General features: G+C 41.5%; 1 protein-coding gene across 18 annotated transcripts in view; it reads left to right on the top strand.

Moving 5' to 3' along the window:
* CAMTA1 (calmodulin binding transcription activator 1) overlaps positions 1-19,286 on the top strand; it is a 953,213-nt gene that overhangs the window by 92,616 nt on the left and 841,311 nt on the right. The window lies entirely within an intron of this gene.

The following is a 19,286-nucleotide window of genomic DNA, read 5'->3' on the forward strand; positions in this document are numbered from 1 at the left end:
CTTAAGTACAGTACTGTGTTCAAAGAATTGTGCTATCGTTTTGACTCCAGTAACATGCAGCACACGAGGCAAAGAGTCCTGTGGCACCTTATAGACTAACAGACGTATTGGAGCATGAGCTTTCGTGGGTCCGAAAGCATCCAACAAAGTGGGTATTCACCCATGAAAGCTTATGCTCCGATACATCTGTTAGTCTATAAGGTGCCACAGGACTCTCTGCCGCTTTTACAGATCCAGACTAACTCAGCTACCCCTCTGATCCATGCAGCACATGGAGTCACAGCCGTTTTTTCTCCCAATAATTTGCTTTCTGGTTTTAAACACTAAGCGTCTTTATCTGTATTTCTGTTACTAATTTGTTGGGTTGTCCATTGAAGAGAGAAAAAATTTGGAAACTGATTTTCTGCCTGTTTTTCATTATTCCCACCATAACAGACAGAAATCCTTTTCTGACCTTAAATCAAATGACAAGTAGCTGTAGGGTGCAGTATACAGAACAAAATAAAATTGTTCCATTTTAGATGCGTTCTACCCCACTGATAAAGAAATGAGGTCAGGCTGAAGTCGCGGCCGGCAGTGTAATAACCTTGCCAGTGGTCTCTGTTGCATCAATTAAAAAGTTATGCATTTTTAATTGGTGTGTTTAAATGAAGGTAGATAAAACAAGATGATTATTTAAAATAGAAGAGCTCAGTATCCTGAACTAGGGACAAAGGGCCCTTTTCTTTGTGTTTCCTGCATTTCTTTAGTTTGTGACATAAATATTTGAAAGGTTTTTGCATGTAATTAAAAAAAATTCAAATGGTACTCAGTGTTTCCTCCTTCAACAAAAATAAAATCTCTTAGGAAGCATAATAAAACATACTTTATTTGCCCAAAGCTGTTCAAATCTCAGGTAAATAAAGATATCTCAGGTAAATAAAGATATTTTTAGACAGTATTTTCCCCTGTAGAAGCTGTTCAGACGTCTCAAGTAAATATTTAAAATATCTGGATTATTGTTTTGCTAGACTTTATCTGCTTAGAGGACTTTCATTAATTTAAACCCATTTATTGTAACAATTTGATCCATACTGTAGATTAACATAACATTGTATTGCTACTAAAGAAAATATAACAAGCAGATATTCATATGTCCATTCTTGACTTGTCCTTTCTGATTGATTTCTTTTAATTGTTCATATTGTGTCTTAGGACCAGTAAGGTTTCAAGTTATAAGAACACAGCAGTTTCACAAAACAAGTGTTAAACATTGTGGTTTTGTTTCTTTAAATTATTGAATAGATTTTTATGTGGTTAGGAATTATGCTTAAAAGAAAAGTGATTCTTATGTAGACATTCAGGCCAGAGTGAAATGAAACTCCATAAAGCAGGGGTCAATGGTTGAGGTTATGTGGCACACTTAGATGCAAGGGCTGCCCGTGTGTTTTCCCAGTAGCTTGCATCAAAGCTCATTGATATTATTGTGTTCAGACTCTGCTCCCTGTTATTTTTCACAGTCAGCTTTTATTGACAGTTAAGTGCGCAATATTTAATTTAACAGCATTCAACCTCCTTAAAAATAGCACAAATATTGAGAAGTCATTGCTAAAACTGCTCAATCAATTTCAATGTAATTAAAAGGTATCAGATCAAAGCATAATTTGGTAAAGCACAATAATAACCACAGGTATGTAGATCAATGTGTAATAGTAAGGATTTCAGCTCTGGGCCTTACTGAAGGGCAGTGGGATTAAGAAGATAGAATCACACGTCATCAGAAAATGTCTGGTTTGCCATCTCTTTGGATAACCCAGTCTACTGGCTTTTAAAGGGTAGTCCCTTTAAAACATAAGGACATAAGTTGCCCAAGGGTCAGTCCTAGGACCAATCCTATTCAACTTATTCATAAATGATCTGGAGAAGGGGTTAAACAGTGAGGTGGTAAAGTTTGCAGATGATACTAAACTGCTCAAGATAGTTAAGACCAAAGCAGACTGTGAAGAGCTTCAAAAAGATCTCACAAAACTAAGTGATTGGGCAACAAAATGGCAAATGAAATTGAATGTGGATAAATGTAAAGTAATGCACATTGGAAAAAATATCCCCAACTGTACATACAATATGATGGGGGCTAATTTAGCTACAACTAATCAGGAGAAAAATCTTGGAGTCGTGGATAGTTCTCTGAAGATATAAATCCACAGTACGCCCACATCTTGAATACTGCGTACAGATGTGGTCCTCTCATCTCAAAAAAGATATACTGGCATTCGAAAAGGGCAACTAAAATGATTAGGGGTTTGGAACGGGTCCCATATGAGGAGAGATTAAAGAGGCTAGGGCTTTTCAGCTTGGAAAAGAGGAGACTAAGGGGGGATATGATAGAGGTATATAAAATCGTGAGTGGTGTGGAGAAAGTGAATGAGGAAAAGTTATTTACTGGTTCCCATAATATAAAAGCTAGGGGCCACCAAATGAAAGTAATGGGTAGCAGGTTTAAAACAAATAAAAGGAAGTTCTTCTTCATGCAGCGCACAGTCAACCCTGTGGAACTCCTTGCCTGAGGAGGTTGTGAAGGCTAGGACTATAACAGGGTTTAAAAGAGAACTGGATAAATTCATGGAGGTTAAATCCAGTAATAGCTGTTAGCCAGGATGGGTAAGGAATTGTGTCCCTAGCCTCTGTTTGTTTGTCAGAGGGTGGAGATGGATGGCAGGAGAGAGATCACTAGATCATTACCTGTTAGGTTCATTCCCTCTGGGGCACCTGGCATTGGCCACTGTCGGTAGACAGGGTACTGGGCTGGATGGACCTTTGGTCTGACCCAGTATGGCCGTTCTTGTGTTCTTATGTAGTCCTGAACCCCTCGGGAATCCAGCTGTACTCTCGTCTGCCTGTTTTTTATTTTGGCTGCATGTCTGTTCTAGGAGGAAAATCCTTCCATGCATGAGGCGCAGATGCATCTTGCCCTGTCGCATGCATCGTCTGCATTTTAGAATCTTAAATTAGTCATTAAAAAAGTCCCTCCATCCCGAAACTCCAGCATACAGGACAAATCTGTGGGTCTCGGATGCTTTAGGGAAATCAATATCTTCCGTTCAATGTTTTTGTTTGTTTTTAAACTCTGGAGCACAGAGCTGAGGTTGAGAGAAGAGGGATTTTGAAATAAATAGAGGTTTATTGTACACAGAAGTTATGAGCTGTAACTATAATTTGCTATAACTTTATGGATTCACCCTTTGTCCTCAAGTGACCACAATCTCTTCTGAAGGCTGGGGTGGGTTTTTGTTTAAACTAAAGCAGTGTGTCACTTTTTAATTTTTTTCCCCAACAGAAAACCTATAAATGGTTAAAGCTTCTTGGAAGGATTGCATGGTTTTTAGCCTTCCTTTTTATCTGGAGGTTTTCCACAGAGTATAACAGAAATAGTAAGAGTAAAAAATACCTCCGAATAATCAACTTGCTGGTAAGTAAGGTAGTCCCTTTGTTGTTGTTCATAGTCATGTTTTAGTGAATAATCTTGAGCATTTTTTTCACAAATGACACCATCTGCAACTCTATTACAGTTTATTAATCAACAAAAACAATAATTTGGAGTTCAGTTTTTTCTCTCTTGAAAACAACCTCCTAGCAGTGACTATTCAGGGTGTCTGATGTTTTATTCTTTTCATTGTGGCAGCTTCACATTTCTTAAAGATAACCAGAACTGCACAGATACAAGTCTGGAATTATCTAGCTGGCTAACAAAAGTCATCGGGGCTTGCAAGATCCTCCTCCATTCTATAAACTACCCATGTCACAAAGCGTTACAACTGCTGATAAAGTTTTTCTTAGGAGCTATTTTTATTAGTGTCTTGGGGACAGGTCTTCTGCTGGTGTCAAGCAGCATATCTCCATTAAATTGTGCTGATTGACACCAGCTGAGGATCAGATCATGGGTCTTTTCAATTTCCAAAATAGAAAAGACTCAGCTCAAAGACAGAAATTACAAATCATACACAGACTGTTCCTTGGCTCCTGGAATGTTTATTCCTGGTGGCGCCGAGGCTGCTAATCTGTTTTGACACATTTTAAAACTCCTCTTTGGAGAATCTAGCAGTTGCTTAAAACAAAAAGCAGGATGTAAAAAGTGTTTTAATAGGAGAAATTTTTCTTCTTCATTTTTATGAATGAAATAGGAATTTTGTATGATTTATATTTGAGCTGTAAAAAAATTATTCTACCAGAATCGTCTGCATTCTTCTATAGCATGTCACTGTCAAAAAGGTCATCCTGTCCCCTCAATCCATCTCACAGTATCTGTGTTTACATAGCACTGCAAACAGGGTCATAAACTAGAGTGGAATATTTAATAAGGGCATCTTTTTTTAATAAGACTTTTCATATTCTACTTTTATTGAATCCTGATTTTACCAACTCAGATTTCACTGGTATTTAGGAGCTGTATGTGCATCACAAATTAGGGAATAGGCTTTTTTATTTTCCTGCAAACAGCATTTTCATCATTACTAGTCTGCCTATAATAAAGCAAAAGGTAACATGGTATATTAGATGTTTAACAAGTTAAAGGATTCATCCTTGTTGCTATTATACTCAGTGTCACCATAAACAGTAATCATTCTGTTATGAAAGTGACACCTGGAGAATGGAGAGGCTGCATTAATTTATACGTGCTCAGTCAGCACCTGTGCAAAACTGCTGTCTTTTTATATAAAATAAATAATTAAGGTGAAATCCTTCTCGCACTGGTTCAACTATCCTTATGGCCAGTACACACAGGGGCAAAGCAACCTTCCTTAATATCTCACTCTAAGATGCTTCTAACCTGACGTAGGAGGTACCTGCTCAAGAGGGTGAAAGAACATTTCAGTCCCATGCGTCTTCCCTGGGATTGTCCACAAGGGGACCAATACCCATTATTTATTTATTGTTGTGCACACTTGCTCACTAGGAACTGGATTGCGTTCCCTCCAATTCATTTCCTATCAGACACCCAACTACCAGCAGTTTGTGGCCACTACCAGCCAGGGTGGGATTTTAAGCAGTAATCTGGAGGCAAAGGGATATTCCTCTCCAGTCCTTTTGGTTGCATCTTTCTTGTTTACTTGGATGGCTGAATTCATGGCTGTAAAAGGACAAGGTATGATTCAGATCGTTGGTCAGTAGGGTGACCAGATGTCCTGATTTTACAGGCACAGTCCCAATATTCAGGGCTTTGTCTCATACAGGCTGCTATTACCCTCCACCCCCTGTGACAATTTTTCACAATTGCTATCTGGTCACCCTACTGATGAAAAATGTTTGATCACAAAGCACCTCAAAATGAAGCTCTGAAAATACATGTACAGTTGAGGTCATAATTGATCGTGTGAGGCACTGCCCTTGTAAACACTTCTGTCTTCTCGATTATTTTGTTTTAGGTAACTATAGGGGAGATTTTCAAAGGTACAAAGGGCAGTTAAGCATTCAGCTCTCGTTGAAAGTCCCCTATATAAATTGCCTGTAAACTTCCATTTGGAAGTATCACCAACTGAACAGAGCCATGTTGAAGTCCTGTGGACCTCCTAAGCTCAATGTTCTCCCAGGATGGCTCTTCGAGGGCAGTTGGGAGTAGTTACATTTACTCCATAGAAGGTAGGGGATGAGAATATATGTAGTCCTGCTAATGGGACACTAATGCAGTCTTAAAATGAGATCTTTTCCTGCCAGTCTGATGCAGTCAATTCCATCTATTCACCCCCCCAACCCCCCCGCCCCGGGCAACGTTTTATGTGACAGCTACAGGGAATTGGGCTGGGAAGTAATGTTGCTATTTCTGCTTTCATGTGTGATAAATTCAGAATTTACACTTCATGCTTTTTTGGTGAAGATGTGTTGTTTGGTGGATGCTGGCATCATACAGTAAGTGTCACCTAGTCCTGAGAGTTTACAGATCTCCAGGAAATGAACATGGCAAGAAAACTGTTCAAGGATTGCTTTTCACTGTATCAAAGTGTCGTCTCCATTTTAATGAGATATCTGACTTCCGTTTGCTCTTCCTTCCTTCCTTGCTGGTGTCCTCCATCTCTTCTTATCCCATTTTCAAACTTTAAATTTTGAAGAAGCTCAATGACAGAAGAAACAAAGTCCAAGTTGTAATACTGCTAGTGTGTTAAATTCTTCATGGTAATTTTAAATCACTGGCACATAAGGAGCGTGTGTCTCTATCATATTGCTTGTCACAACTTGTCTGAGAGTTTTAGGCATGAGGTCTTTCTTGGGTTTGGTTTTTGTGACATATTCTCACAAAATTCTCACTTCCCCATATGCTCATCACCAGACACACACACTGACAGTCTTTGGTTTTCCTTCTTGTGATAGGGATTGTCTGATACATAAGATCAGTGTTATTGGTCAAGACACGTTTGAGTGGTCGAGGAAACAGCAGTGTTCTTCTGCCGGTTACAGCATTTGCTTTGCAATATGTTTTGGTTTGTCCATTTCACCTATGTTAGCAAGTACAAGATTGAAAATGGGCATTTAAATTAAAAAGAGAAAAGAAAAAAGCTAAATCTGCCATAGTCTAAACAAAATGGATTTTAAATGTAACTATCCTCCATAACGGAATATATATGGTTATAAGCAAAGGATACGGTAGGGACACACACAGTTAAGGTTGCCTAACACTTTCTATTATAAGACTCTGTTTTCAATGTTATATATAAGGGGAGCTGTTTGTTTATCACACAAGGAGAGAGCTTTGGTTTTGGAACAGAAGACGTTCTTTGAAGAGTTCTATTTCCACTGCCTTACAGATGGAGTAGGCTGATGCCATTGAGCTTCTGGGTATGGTCATGAACCATTAAACTTTTAGACTAGGATTTTAAAAAAAGCCTAAAGTATCAGGGACTCAACTTCAATTCACTTTCAGTGGAAGCTGAACGCCTGACCCCAGAATCCCTTTCAAAGGCCGAGCCATGCATGTTCTGTTTTGCTGTGACACTGATACAGTATCCAACCTTTTGTTTGTGGCCTCAGAAGCATTTGGGATAAGCACAGAATACAGGACTGATTGTTTACTAGTCGTGGTTGTGTGCTTTTTTGTGCTTTGTGTTTGGTTTTTTGCATCTCCTGTTGGTTCAGCTCATTTGTTCTTGGCAAATGATTGTTTGCAAAGCCCTCACTGTAGTATCTGTTTGTACCTTACATGGCTTCGATTAGAAGCAAATAACATTACCCAAATACAGGCGTCCTGCCGTGGTGTGGTTTCCGGCACACTGGCTAAGTGAGTTGTGATTTTTCTCTACGGGGTTTTATTTGGTGATCTCTGTTCTAGACCCCTTAGATCCATATTCTGCTCCTGTTGGTCTCCAGTTGCTGCCTGCATCCTATACTTGTTTTCAAAGCTCTGCATGGTGCTGGTCTGCTTGCCCAACAATGCTAACGCTTCAGCCAGTAGTTGCTGTACTTGGTTCTGTACACAAAGGTCTTGCTGCACTTTATTTGTGCTCAGACACTTCAGCTTCATAGTCTCTTCACTTGCGTACTAGTGAAATATTGGCAAGATAAGATGCTATTTATCTATTATATTATTATTATTCACTTGGATTTTTAAAATACAACTCTAGGCACCTATTCACTGCTCTGGGTAAATGTCACATAATCGGCACATAAATATGTCCACATCAGCCCACTTCCTCCTCAACAGCCTTGGCGAAGACATGGGTGGAAAAGGTGGGCGTTGTTGTATTCCTTGCCATTCGTTTCGTTGGGACTTTCCCCAGACTGAGATCATCCCTGCGCTGAACTAAGTGCTCGGGTTCTGGTGTGTATAGCCCTTGCTTGTGAGCTGAACCCTGCAAGGAGGCTGTTTGTGTTCCAGGACACATGGCGGGATCTGGGTACTACCTGGGTGGTGGTTCTTACTGGGGACACAGGAGCACTTGAGTCCTGTCTTCTAGTACTGTGTGGTAGGTCCGTTTAAAACTGCTCAGCGCACACTTGTCCAGGGAGTGTGGTTATCCTGCTTCTGCTAAGCACAATGCCTGGCTGCCTGCAGAACCAAGTCCTTCTGCCCACTCTTGTGAAACAGTTTGTCTAGCTCCAACTGGCATTTGATATGAATTTATGAGCCTGCCTTTAGCTCCCATGAAGATGTACGGTAGGTCTGCCTTAATAAACTCCTCTCTGGTACAGATAACAAAACAGAATTGGTGAGGAACAGGTTATGAAATGAAAGAGACTGGAGAATTCAGAGGTAAGGCCAATGTGACTCAACCAAAAGCTTCCACATTAGAGTTTCTCTTTCATGACAAAGTTAAAGTCAATTAAACTTTCTGAAGATACTGTTTTTAAAACCTTTTTAATGGAGGCTTATAAAGTGCCTATTCAGAGCTTTTCAGCTGCTTAGGCCTATTGGGTAAAGACCTACTTATGTAGTTTGACTTTTAACATGTATGTACCTTAAATAATTTGCACCAAAAACCAAACTAAAGCAAAAAATTACCCAAGAGAGTCTAACAGTCTGTCATGTAAGTAGAATTTAAATTAATTTCATGCTAGGAACACTTTAAAATGTATCCTGTTTTGTAAAGGGAAGTGTGCTGTCACAGGGCTGGGCGGTAACTGTTCCCTTTTCTACAGCTGTGGTGTGACTTGCCAGAATACTTCTCACACCTCGGTATAGGAAGGATTTAAACCAACTGGAGGAAGCTCAGGGAATAGCAGCCAAGATGCTGAAGAAAGAGCTAAATAGTGCTTTGCATGGCTTGCCTAAACTATGACCTGTGGTGAGAGATGGGGAGTAACAGTTTAAGTATTTAAAGGGTGTAAACACTAAAATGGGAAATGAATTTTTGTTGGTCTTAGTATGAACTGCTTAATTCATAAATGCTTAAAATTGTTGCCCTCAGACAGAACCAAGTTGGTAATACCAAGTTTACATGGTTCCTGGCCCTGTATAGATGCAGTTAAATGCCAGGTGATATTGATAAACACTTGGCCACTTGATTGGATCCATCCCACTTTTTCCATTATCATTTAGGCACGGACAGTGGGCTCTGCTCTGTACGTAAAGGTGTGGTTCCTGTTCACTATCTAAATTGTGGCTTATAACCTGTATACTTCATCAAACTAGCCCTCTGGTTCACTATGGACTGCAGTCCTCTCTGGTCATTTTAGGGTGGGGAGATAGACATTATCTGTGTCTATGATTTCTTTCAAATTTATACTTATCTGCAGAATTGAATAAATTCAGATCTATTTTAGAGGTGTTCCTAATTCGTATTCTCAAAAATCTTGAGTGGAAAAATAAGCACTGCTTTATATTTGGGGTGTGTTTTTTTCTTCTTACCCAAGTATCCTTTAGATTGAATTTTTATATTTTCCAAGAAAGGATGCTAATAAAGATGATCAAATTAAGATATGAGATGCCAGGAACCTAGTCCAACTGAGAAAGGAGAGGAGTTACTGTAAGACTTCCCCATTTACCATTTTCCATAATATGAATGATGAACAATTTACATATATCTGAAGGGAAATGATGCTGCTGATGCACTATGGGTTTGATTTACAATTATTTGATTTATGGGCATATTAAAAACTTATTACATTTAATTTTCTGACTTGTAATTATTGTAATTAATTTAATTTTTGAATTTGTTGGGGGGTGTGTGTGTGTATATATATAAAATATAATTTTTTTTTTACATTGGTTTTGTTTTCTCTTGTTCAAGCAAAGTTGTGATGAAATCAAAGCCTGCTCCACTTGGGTGGGTGTTTTTTTCCAGATAGGTCTTTATAGGCACCAGTCACAATTACACTTGAGAACAAAGCTTCTGCATGTAATTTTTCCAGATGAAATTGGTGTCAGCCAGTCCCACTGCTAGATGAAATCCTCTTACTGACTGACCAGTGAAAAATTGCCAAGACAATCAGTGACTGGCTTATTCATAAAAATACTGTATTTTGTTTCTAAATTGTGTGTGGCTGAGGCACAGAATGTGTCCATTCTCTAAGCCAATAAAAATTCAGCATTTTAAAATAACACTCACAACTGCAACTTTCCTGTACCAGCATTCATCACAAACAGTGACAGAGCTTATATCATTAATCATTTGCTGTAATAGAAAAAAAGTCAGTGGAACAGAACATTGTTACAGGATGAATGTGTCCCAATTGCAAATAAATGCTTTGGTTTTCCTGCAATGTTTATATCTGAAAAATGACCTGGCTTCAAAATGGCATTTACCTGGCATCAGGAGACCATTACCCTGAGACAATATTCTGTTGACAATCTTTTTAATTGCTCACCAGGAAGCTTGGAATGTGCAGCGCTCTCTATACAATCCTGAGGGAGAAAAGAGGGACGTCCTGTGTGCAGCAGAGGCCAAAAGGCAGAAGTTTGGCTAGGAGATAAATAACTTCATTATTGTCCTCGTCATGCTGTAATTTTACCCAATACAACCATGGTAAAATATAAACTTGAGCAAGTTGGAATGGTTCTTTTATTGCTTTACATGCTGCTGGGTTTAGCAGACAGTTTGCTCAGCAGTGTTTTATACACAGCGCAGTCCCAGTCCATGCTCGAAGGAAACCTGCTCCGGACCCCCGATTGAGAACTACTGACCTACAGGTTATTGATGTAACAATAAGAATAGGACGGTCATATAGTTACATGCTACAAAGCGGGCACAACTTTATTGGGTTTTGTTTTCTTTTCATATTGGGGGAAATTTCCAGATCTAAACACTACCACTTGCACCTCATTTGTTTTTCAGAGTTTTTGTTGAGACACTTGGCCATGATTGAAGTACAAGTGATTACAAACTTGCTCAGACTTGACCATGAAGCTGCATTTGTCACATCACAGTCAATTCCATTGCAAAGACTATGAACTCTGTTCTGCAGGTTCAGGCAAAAGGCTAGAACAGAGCCAACCTATCTCCAGTCACAAATATCTCACCTAATAGTAGAGGGAGAACATAAACTCCCAGCCAAATGAACTTATCTGTGGTACTGCAATAGATAATATGAGTACTGCTTTACAAAGAAAATGTAATTGAATCTGATAATCTCTTACTGAATTTTCCTGGATATTTTACCTTAAAATAATTAAACTTTTACCAAGATACTTCTTACAGTTTGCAGTGGGAACATGGGGTTAATCAGCTAAACTGTGCTTTTTAGGTAAACATTGAATAATTGCTAGCGTTTGCCACTGAAAAAAATTCAGGCCCACTTTTAAAATAGCAAATGTTGTTAAAATCAGCTCTTTATCTGGCTGTTTGTGAAGAAATCCTTATTCATTACTTTTCAGTAGTAAATTGCAGAATGAAAAATTAGATTAATGTGAGATTACAACATTTATTCAAGAACATGTTAGTTTCTCTCTTTTCTAAAGATCTTCAAATTAAGTGTGTACCAAGTAACTAATCTTGGCTTGAAACTGCATATTAGTGTTTGTTTCACTCCAGAAGATTAAGTATTTTATAGATGAAGTTACTTGTTTTGAGCTGACACAGCCATTGCTTTTAAGGTTTTATGATTTGATAAGGTCTTGGTTTTGTTTGGCTGTTCGTATAGTATCTCCATTAGCTGTTTTGGCCAGAGATGATAAACCTACTTTCCTGGAAAATCATTTGAACTTGGATGTAATCTAATTTCTGATTTTTTCTGAATTGTCTATTGTCAGAGGATGGAATTTACAGAAGTTCCGTCCCATGAGAAGTCAGTGGGACTTGTGCTCCAAAATCATTTAGATACTTTTGAAAATCCCACCCTAGCATTTTGGGGAGGGGGACTGTGTCTTTGACTTTTATGGCATCTGGCACAATCGGACTTTGATCTTGAGTGTGGCCTTCAGTCCCATTATAATTAACATAATAATCATTAATAAAAAAGTCTCCTGAGGGCTCTCAGGGCAGAAGAGTGGCTTCCAGAGCTCATGCTGATTAACAGGTGACTACCACAATGATCCAGATTAGCATGGCCCCTGCTACCAGTTCTATACCACTGCAGAATGCTTTCATTTGGGTGGGGGGGGAGGGGGTGTCATGAAAATATTGACTATTCTTGAGCTTGTGAGCTCCTAAGTGTTTGAATTTGGCCTTTTACAAGTTGAGATCTGTATGTGCTTCGCCTCCTGTATTACTCACTTCCTTTGAAATGTGATGTGTGCTAAACAGGAGTTTGCTAAGCTTCCACTGCCATTGGCCTCTGTTCAGAATTTAAATTTCTTTCTTAGCTGCTTTCTGCTGCCTCTGCTTTAGTCTGAAGTATTCACAAGTAAAGATACATGAGGAAATCTTATGTTATTATTTGAGATAAAGGAACGTAAGAACGTAGGAGTTTGAAACATAGTGAAGCAAACTAACTTGCTTTAAGCCTGCACTGTCTAATTAGAACATGTGCTATTTTAATTTTACGCTGTTGTATTCAGTTTTTAAAAATCTAAAAGTAGCACAAATGTAATGGTGTGAGCATAAGCACTTTACCAAAATGAAAGGCAGTGAAGGTGACCAATGGTCTTGTAGGTCCTGTCCAGCAGTTAAGTTGTTATAAGGAAAAGGTTATTGTGGATCTTCTTTCTAGAACAGGGATTGGTAACCTTTGGCCTGCAGCCTGCCAGGGTAAGCCCCCTGGCAGGCCAGCCCGGTTTGTTTACCTGGCCACAGTTTGCCACTGCAGGAAGCGGGGGCCAGCACATCTCTCAGCCTGCGCCACTTCCCGCAGCCCCCATTGGCCTGGAGCAGCGAACCGCGGCCAGTGGGAGCCACGATCGGCCGAACCTGCAGACGCGGCAGGTAAAGAAACAGGCCCGGCCTGCCAGGCGCTTTCGCTGGTGGGCCGCAGGCCAAAGGTTGCCGACCCCTGTATGGCGCTGGTCACACAAATCGGCAACAATAAAAATAAATTACCCTGTTACTGCTGCCCTCGTGGTGGTTGAACTAGAATCAGAACCTACAGCAATGATGCATCTGTCTCCTGAAATAGGCAAGGAGTTGTGCAGCGTTCCCTCTGCACCGCTTCTCCTGGATTGTAAGCTCTTTGAAGCAGGACCCTGTGTGTGGTTTGCATGTGCGTACGGTGCCTAGCAGAGTGGGGCTGTAGGTACTATCACAATACAAATAATAAGGTTTAATTTGTCAAGCCAACGAAGCTATGTGAGCAATCATGGGTCTAATTTCCCACCCTCAGAAATTGCCTTGTGAACGTGGACAGACCTGTTCCACCCCTTCTCTCAAAATATTCCTCTGTCATGTTTGTCAACACAATGCTCCCATTGTAACTGTGCCTGGGATCTGTGAATGGGGCTGGTTAGGGAAAGAAGTACAAAGAGATTAAATCTAACTTCACTGTAAAGTACGGAAGTGGCTACTTGCTTAAAAAATAAAAAGTTGCAAAATATCGGAAAGGTTTACGAAAAATATTTATTTACAAAGGATGGTGGAAATGTTTGAGTTCCAGTCAGTGTACGGTAGTGAATTGAAATATAGCATCACCTATATGTATCATCAAAATAATAAAATATTATGAAACCAATAAGCTATGAGTTGCCTACTTGGCAGGTTAGAAGTAAAACCCTCCCTCCTTTACAAGGCCAAGTGACTCTTAATTCATCCCCTGAGATTTCACGTTAAAATGTGTTCACTGCCAGTTGACAAAAGAGTCAAGCCGAGATTTATTACGCTGGCACCTGCAGTAAAAAAATGAGGGATGAAGAAAGTGAATTTAATTATCATTCACTGCCACATCTCTGTCTGCTTCAGTCTCCGTGCTGCAGCTGTTGGCACACATTTTATTTTAAAGTCAATGTGCTTATCTGGAGAAGAGCCTGATCTCCCTGAGTAAATTGAGTTGTGGGAGAAAGAAAATGGTGAACTCTTTTAAGAAGCAGCTGAACAAATGCAGATTTGTATTATGTTTGCGCGCCTTAATTGTCTGATCCATTTGACTCGTAGCAACTTCCTGCTTTGTGAGCAAAACATTTACAAGAAATAAAATTTAACATGTCCCCTCTAAGCCCAAATAAATATACTTCTCATTCGTGCACATACAGCTCAAGCTCAGGCTGTCTGTCTGATTTTGCCAACCTCAATTTGGGACACATTTCCTGGTGCGGAGTTGGGTTTTTCTGAGGGGGTATGGCAGCTCTGTTGCTATTGGATATGATGACAGTTATCAATGGATCAGTAAATGTCTTTGGGAGACCAGCTCTCTTTCCTAGAGGTCAGCCTCCAAAGAGTGGCATTTTCCTCTTAAAATAAATTCCCAAATCCTCGGAACGAAAAATATTCCTCCTTGGGGGCAGCCTTTTGTAGAATCCCATAATCCCTGATTTTGCCGTTCTGAGACAATCCCTGTAAAACTACGTTTGAGTTGGATTGGATTGGATTGCTTTGCAGAGGCTAATGTTGGGGTTGAGGCAATAACTCACTAGGAATTTTGGTTTTGGATAACTGGAAAGAGAATGTTGCAAAGTTCTATATGGAGAAAAATGTGGCACAGAGCTGAATTTTCAGACATGGGGTGTCTAAAATTTAGACACCTAAATGCGTAATTAGGCCCTGTCAGAGGGCAACTAGTCCTTTAGGAAAAAGAAAAGGAGGACTTGTGACACCTTAGAGACTAACCAATTTATTTGAGCATAAGCTTTCGTGAGCTACAGCTCACTTCATCCGATGAAGTGAGCTGTAGCTCACGAAAGCTTATGCTCAAATAAATTGGTTAGTCTCTAAGGTGCCACAAGTCCTCCTTTTCTTTTTGCGAATACAGACTAACATGGCTGCTACTCTGAAACTAGTCATTTAGGGGAATTGACTCTGAAAATCAGGCCCTGGGGTTAGGTGCTGTGCTTTAGGCCCCCGACTTTGAACAGTCTGGCCTCATTTCACAGCATTTATACTCAGACCTGCTTTTCCAGATGATGGCTGAACGTGCGGCAGCTCAACATGTAGCCCTAAGGCAGCGCTGTAAACAGCCTTTCTAGGAGCCTTAGAACAGAGGTGCTACCCTACAAAGCTTTTGAGGAATGATCTGGAGTGAGTCATGTGGTTCTTGGCAGGTGACCATCCATGCCAATGACAGCATTCCAGGAGACCAAGCTACTCCAGCCTTCTCAAAACTACCAAGCTAATATGACAAATCTTTTCAATGACAAGTGCTAACAAGTGTTGAGCCTAATGTGTAGTTCATAGAAGTTTGCCACTGTCCTCAATGGGAATGGGATCAAGCCTAGTACAGAAAACCGTAGGGAGCACCTCCTTGCTAAAATGAAACCCCTGATGGCAGGGCTTAATTTGTGCGAGTTCAGAGCCATGGCACCGCTTTCATTACAAATTAAGCCCTGCTTGATGAATTGTGTGTTCCTTCCCTCCCACTCCCTGTGCCAGTGGAATCCCTTTTGGCTCTTTCCTTCTTTCTGTCTGCCCCAGGGGAGAGCTGCTGAGTGTCTCCAAAAGCCAACTCTTATCCCAGCCTTCTGACATCTCTGAGCCCCTACTCCACCTCCTGCAGAGCCATGCTGAAGTCGTATGCGTCACCTGCCAGAGTTTCCCATTGTTAGGTGTTAATTGTTTGTTGTTCAGTTCCTCCACTGATGGAGGTTGGTTTCAGCCAGTCCTCTAATGACCCATTTATTCCACCAGAAACCATTACATGACACACACACTGCATGTCTCCTCTGTCCCAGGAGCATTTTAACTCTTCTGAGCCCATGGGGTAGAAATCCCTAGTCAAGTAAGTCACTGTCATGCATGCCACTCATAAAAATATTGCAGAAAATTCCCACTCGTCACAGCATCATTATCACCACCCTTGGCTCTGAGACCCCCTTTTCCTCCCACTTCACCTACTGTACAGAATATCTGCAAGCCTGATGGTCATTGTCTCCACTGACTTCCTGTGTTACAGCCCTGCCTGGCTTCATCTCTCATCTTGGCACTTCCGACACCCATCTACTGGGCCTCCCCCAGGATGCAAGTGCAGAATACTGCTGCCACTGGCTTGCACGCATGAAGAAGAGTCATCCTGCCGCTCCTCTCGCCTCTGTGCTCCTTCTAGGCTCCAGGGGCAGGTTGTCTTCCCTGGACTTGTCCAGCCTGTTTTACATACTTTGTCTCTCTCCTTCTGCTTCTACTCCTCAATGCTCCCAGCCCAGCTCCTCTGTGACTTCGCTGGATTTTCACCAAAGCGGATGCAAAGGCCCCTGTGCCATGCTGCCATCTGGAACAACCTCTGGGTATCACTGAAATGGAGAGGGAAAGGAAACCCGATGGTCTCCCCAGGAAACGTCTCTTCTCCGTTGCCCTGTGCTTCTGGTTCTCTATCCCTTCTCATTGGTTATTCAGCTGTGTGCAGATTTCTGGGATGCATTTTGTATTAAACCCATTAGTGTTGTATTTGCACTCCTCTTCTGTGCACCTTCTTACCCATTTCACTGCACACGCTTGTCTTCGTGCTTCCTTCCATGCGCACATACACCTGGAACTCCCCTACCCCCATCCCAGCGTGCCAGGTGCCCATCTTGTTTTTCAAATTTCTGCTCACTGCACCCACTCCCTGCTTTTCCTTCCACAAAGCCACTGACCCAGGTCAACGAAAGTGTCACCCATTCATCACCAAAAATATGCTAATCAGACAGAGTGTCCTTCTGGGCACATCTCATGTTATCAGTCTATTTATCTTACGGGCCCCAGGGAAGTGGGGATTGTCTTCTGTATCCTGCTGTAGTCAGGGCCAAGCACACTGGCGGTAATTACTTGTAAATCACTCTAGTGTGGTCTCATGGCTGCTCCTCTGCTGCAGTATGGCAGCTGACAAAGCAACAAGCAAGAGAAGAGATCCCTTTCCTCTTAAGCCTCATGTTCAGTGGAGGGAAATGGGAACCTATACAACACAGGGACTTTCACTTCCAGCCCGTCACATTCAGCACCCTGAATTGTAACCTCATGTTCCTGTCAGCTCAGTATTCACTGGAGAAGCTGTTTATAGCTATTAACGTAAGCTCCTCCCTCACCTTCTTCCAATGTCTTATGGGCCTTGGTCTGTCAAAGACAACAAACTAAATATCCAGTTATAATTATCTCTGGATATATCCCCTTTTATCTCAGCTCAGTATGACGTTAGGGTAACACCAACAGCAATAGCTATGATGTGCAGGCAAATATAATTATAACAATCATATGGTAATAATTGGTTACAGTTGTTAAAAGAGAAGCGGACATTTCATAAACAGAATTACAGATTGTATCAAGGTCAGAAAAGATGAAACACATCATTACGGGTTCATCAGAGGAACTACAGCAGAAGGCATCCATAAGTCTAATTTCCAAATGAAGATAGCTACACATTCCTCCTACATTAATTTTTATTAAGCATTTTATGTTTTAATACAAAACTACATACCATACTGTGCAAGTTTAGTATGCTTTATATGTGTAATATATTTTGCAGTTATTATATGGCCTGTGTCGGTTATGTGTTAATGAAAATCAAACATCTCAGTTTAACATTAAAAAGAAATTAAACCAGTGATGAATTATCCCTAATGTACCTGCAGCTATAAGAATCTTTCCAGAGCAGTTGCGTGTCCTTTGAACTTAGTTATTGAGGAAGAGGTTACCCTGGCAAAAATGCTCCTTTAGCGTTGATGTGGCTGTTCTATCTGTCTTGTGGTTCTAATCCAGTTCAGATCAGGGAGGCATTCAGGTACTCTTGCCAAGGTTTCTGAGACGGGACTTTAGAAAGAATCCAGTCTCTCTGTTTGAACAGATTTTACAAGAAATGGGGGATGTATTTTATATTGCATCAGACCCAATATGCTGTTTAATAGCTGGTTAGACCCATTTCTGACGGTGATTGTACTTCTGTTGCTGTTACTGAATTAAATAGCAGTTACGACTCTCCCAAACAATTCCTGGAATGAGCAAGCTGCTCAAGCAGCTACTAAACACCCAGATGAAAAAGGAACAAAATTATAGGAGCAAGAAAACATGGAGGTTTTTAAACAAAGGCACAGAAATGTTCACGGGAGGCATGCTGGGATCCCTGCACCATCCGCTTGGGCGAGGTGTGACAATAGCTAGAACCGCGAAGGAGTTTTTTGACTAATGTTTTCCACTGAAAAAATGCCTATTTGTGGACACCAAAGCTGTTCGCAGCATAGGGATGGGTTCAATGAATTCCCAAACTCACAAAAACATTGAAAAAAGTTTTGAAATCGTTGATTTTATTTTTACATTTTCAAAAGGAAAAATTCCTCTTTTCTGATTTAAAATGGCTTTCTGTTTCTAAATTTAAGCTAATTAGCCTGGGAAAAGGGGTTTTAAAAGGTCACAGTGAAAATGGAATGTTTCAGTTGACCTGAAAGGGGAAAAAATGGGGTCTTTGGTTCACAAATATTTTTGGGATTTTGACTTTTTGGCCTGATTCGAGACATGGAAAAAATTTTAAACTCTCAGCCAGTGTTTTCCATTTCCCACCCAGCTCAACTGCTAGCACAGGAGGAGGAAAAGTGCTCAGGGGAGGTAGAGGCATTGCTCATTGGGTTGGGGAGTGAACTTGCAGACTGTGTCCAAGGCTAGGGTTGCTAGATGTCCATTTTTCGGCTGGAACACCCTGTCGAAAAAGGGACCCTGGTGGCTCTGACTGGGCAGTTAGAAGTCCAGTTGGTGCAACGGGGCTGGCAGGTTCCCTACCTGGCTCGGCACAGCTCCATGGAAGTGCCTCCTAGACAGAGGCACAGCCGGGGGGCTCTGTGCACTGCCCCCACGCCAAGTGCCAGATCTGCAGCTCCCATTGGCTAGGAACCATGGCCAATGAGAGCTGTGGGGGCGGTGCCTGCGGGCGGAGGCAGCACACATTGTGCAGAGCCGCCTGGCTACCCCTACACCTCAGCGCCGAGGGACATGTCACTGCTTCTGGGAGCCGCCTGAGGCAAGTGCGGCCCAGAGCCCGCACCCCAAATCCCCTCCCACACACTGCACCCCAACCCCCGCCCCAGCCCTGAGCTCCATCCTGCACCCAAACTCCTTCACAGAGCCCACCCACTCCTCCCACACCTCAACCCCTGCCCCAGCATGGTGAAAGTGAACGAGTGAGTGTGGGGGAGAGTGAGCGACAAAGGGAAGGGTGGGGGGATTGAGTGAGCGGGGCGGTGGGGTTTTGGGGCAGGGGTGGAGCCTCAGGGAAGGGGGTGGGGAAAGAATGTTTGGTTCTGTGCAATTAGAAAGTTAGCAACCCCAACTCCAAGGGGATGTCTGGGATTGGCAAAGGATGGCTCTAGGGTGTGTCCCCTCCCATCCTGGCCTGGCCTCTGTGTGTGT

Source organism: Lepidochelys kempii, chromosome 18 (assembly GCF_965140265.1).
Source record: "Lepidochelys kempii isolate rLepKem1 chromosome 18, rLepKem1.hap2, whole genome shotgun sequence".
In the NCBI taxonomy this organism is placed as follows: domain Eukaryota; kingdom Metazoa; phylum Chordata; order Testudines; family Cheloniidae; genus Lepidochelys; species Lepidochelys kempii.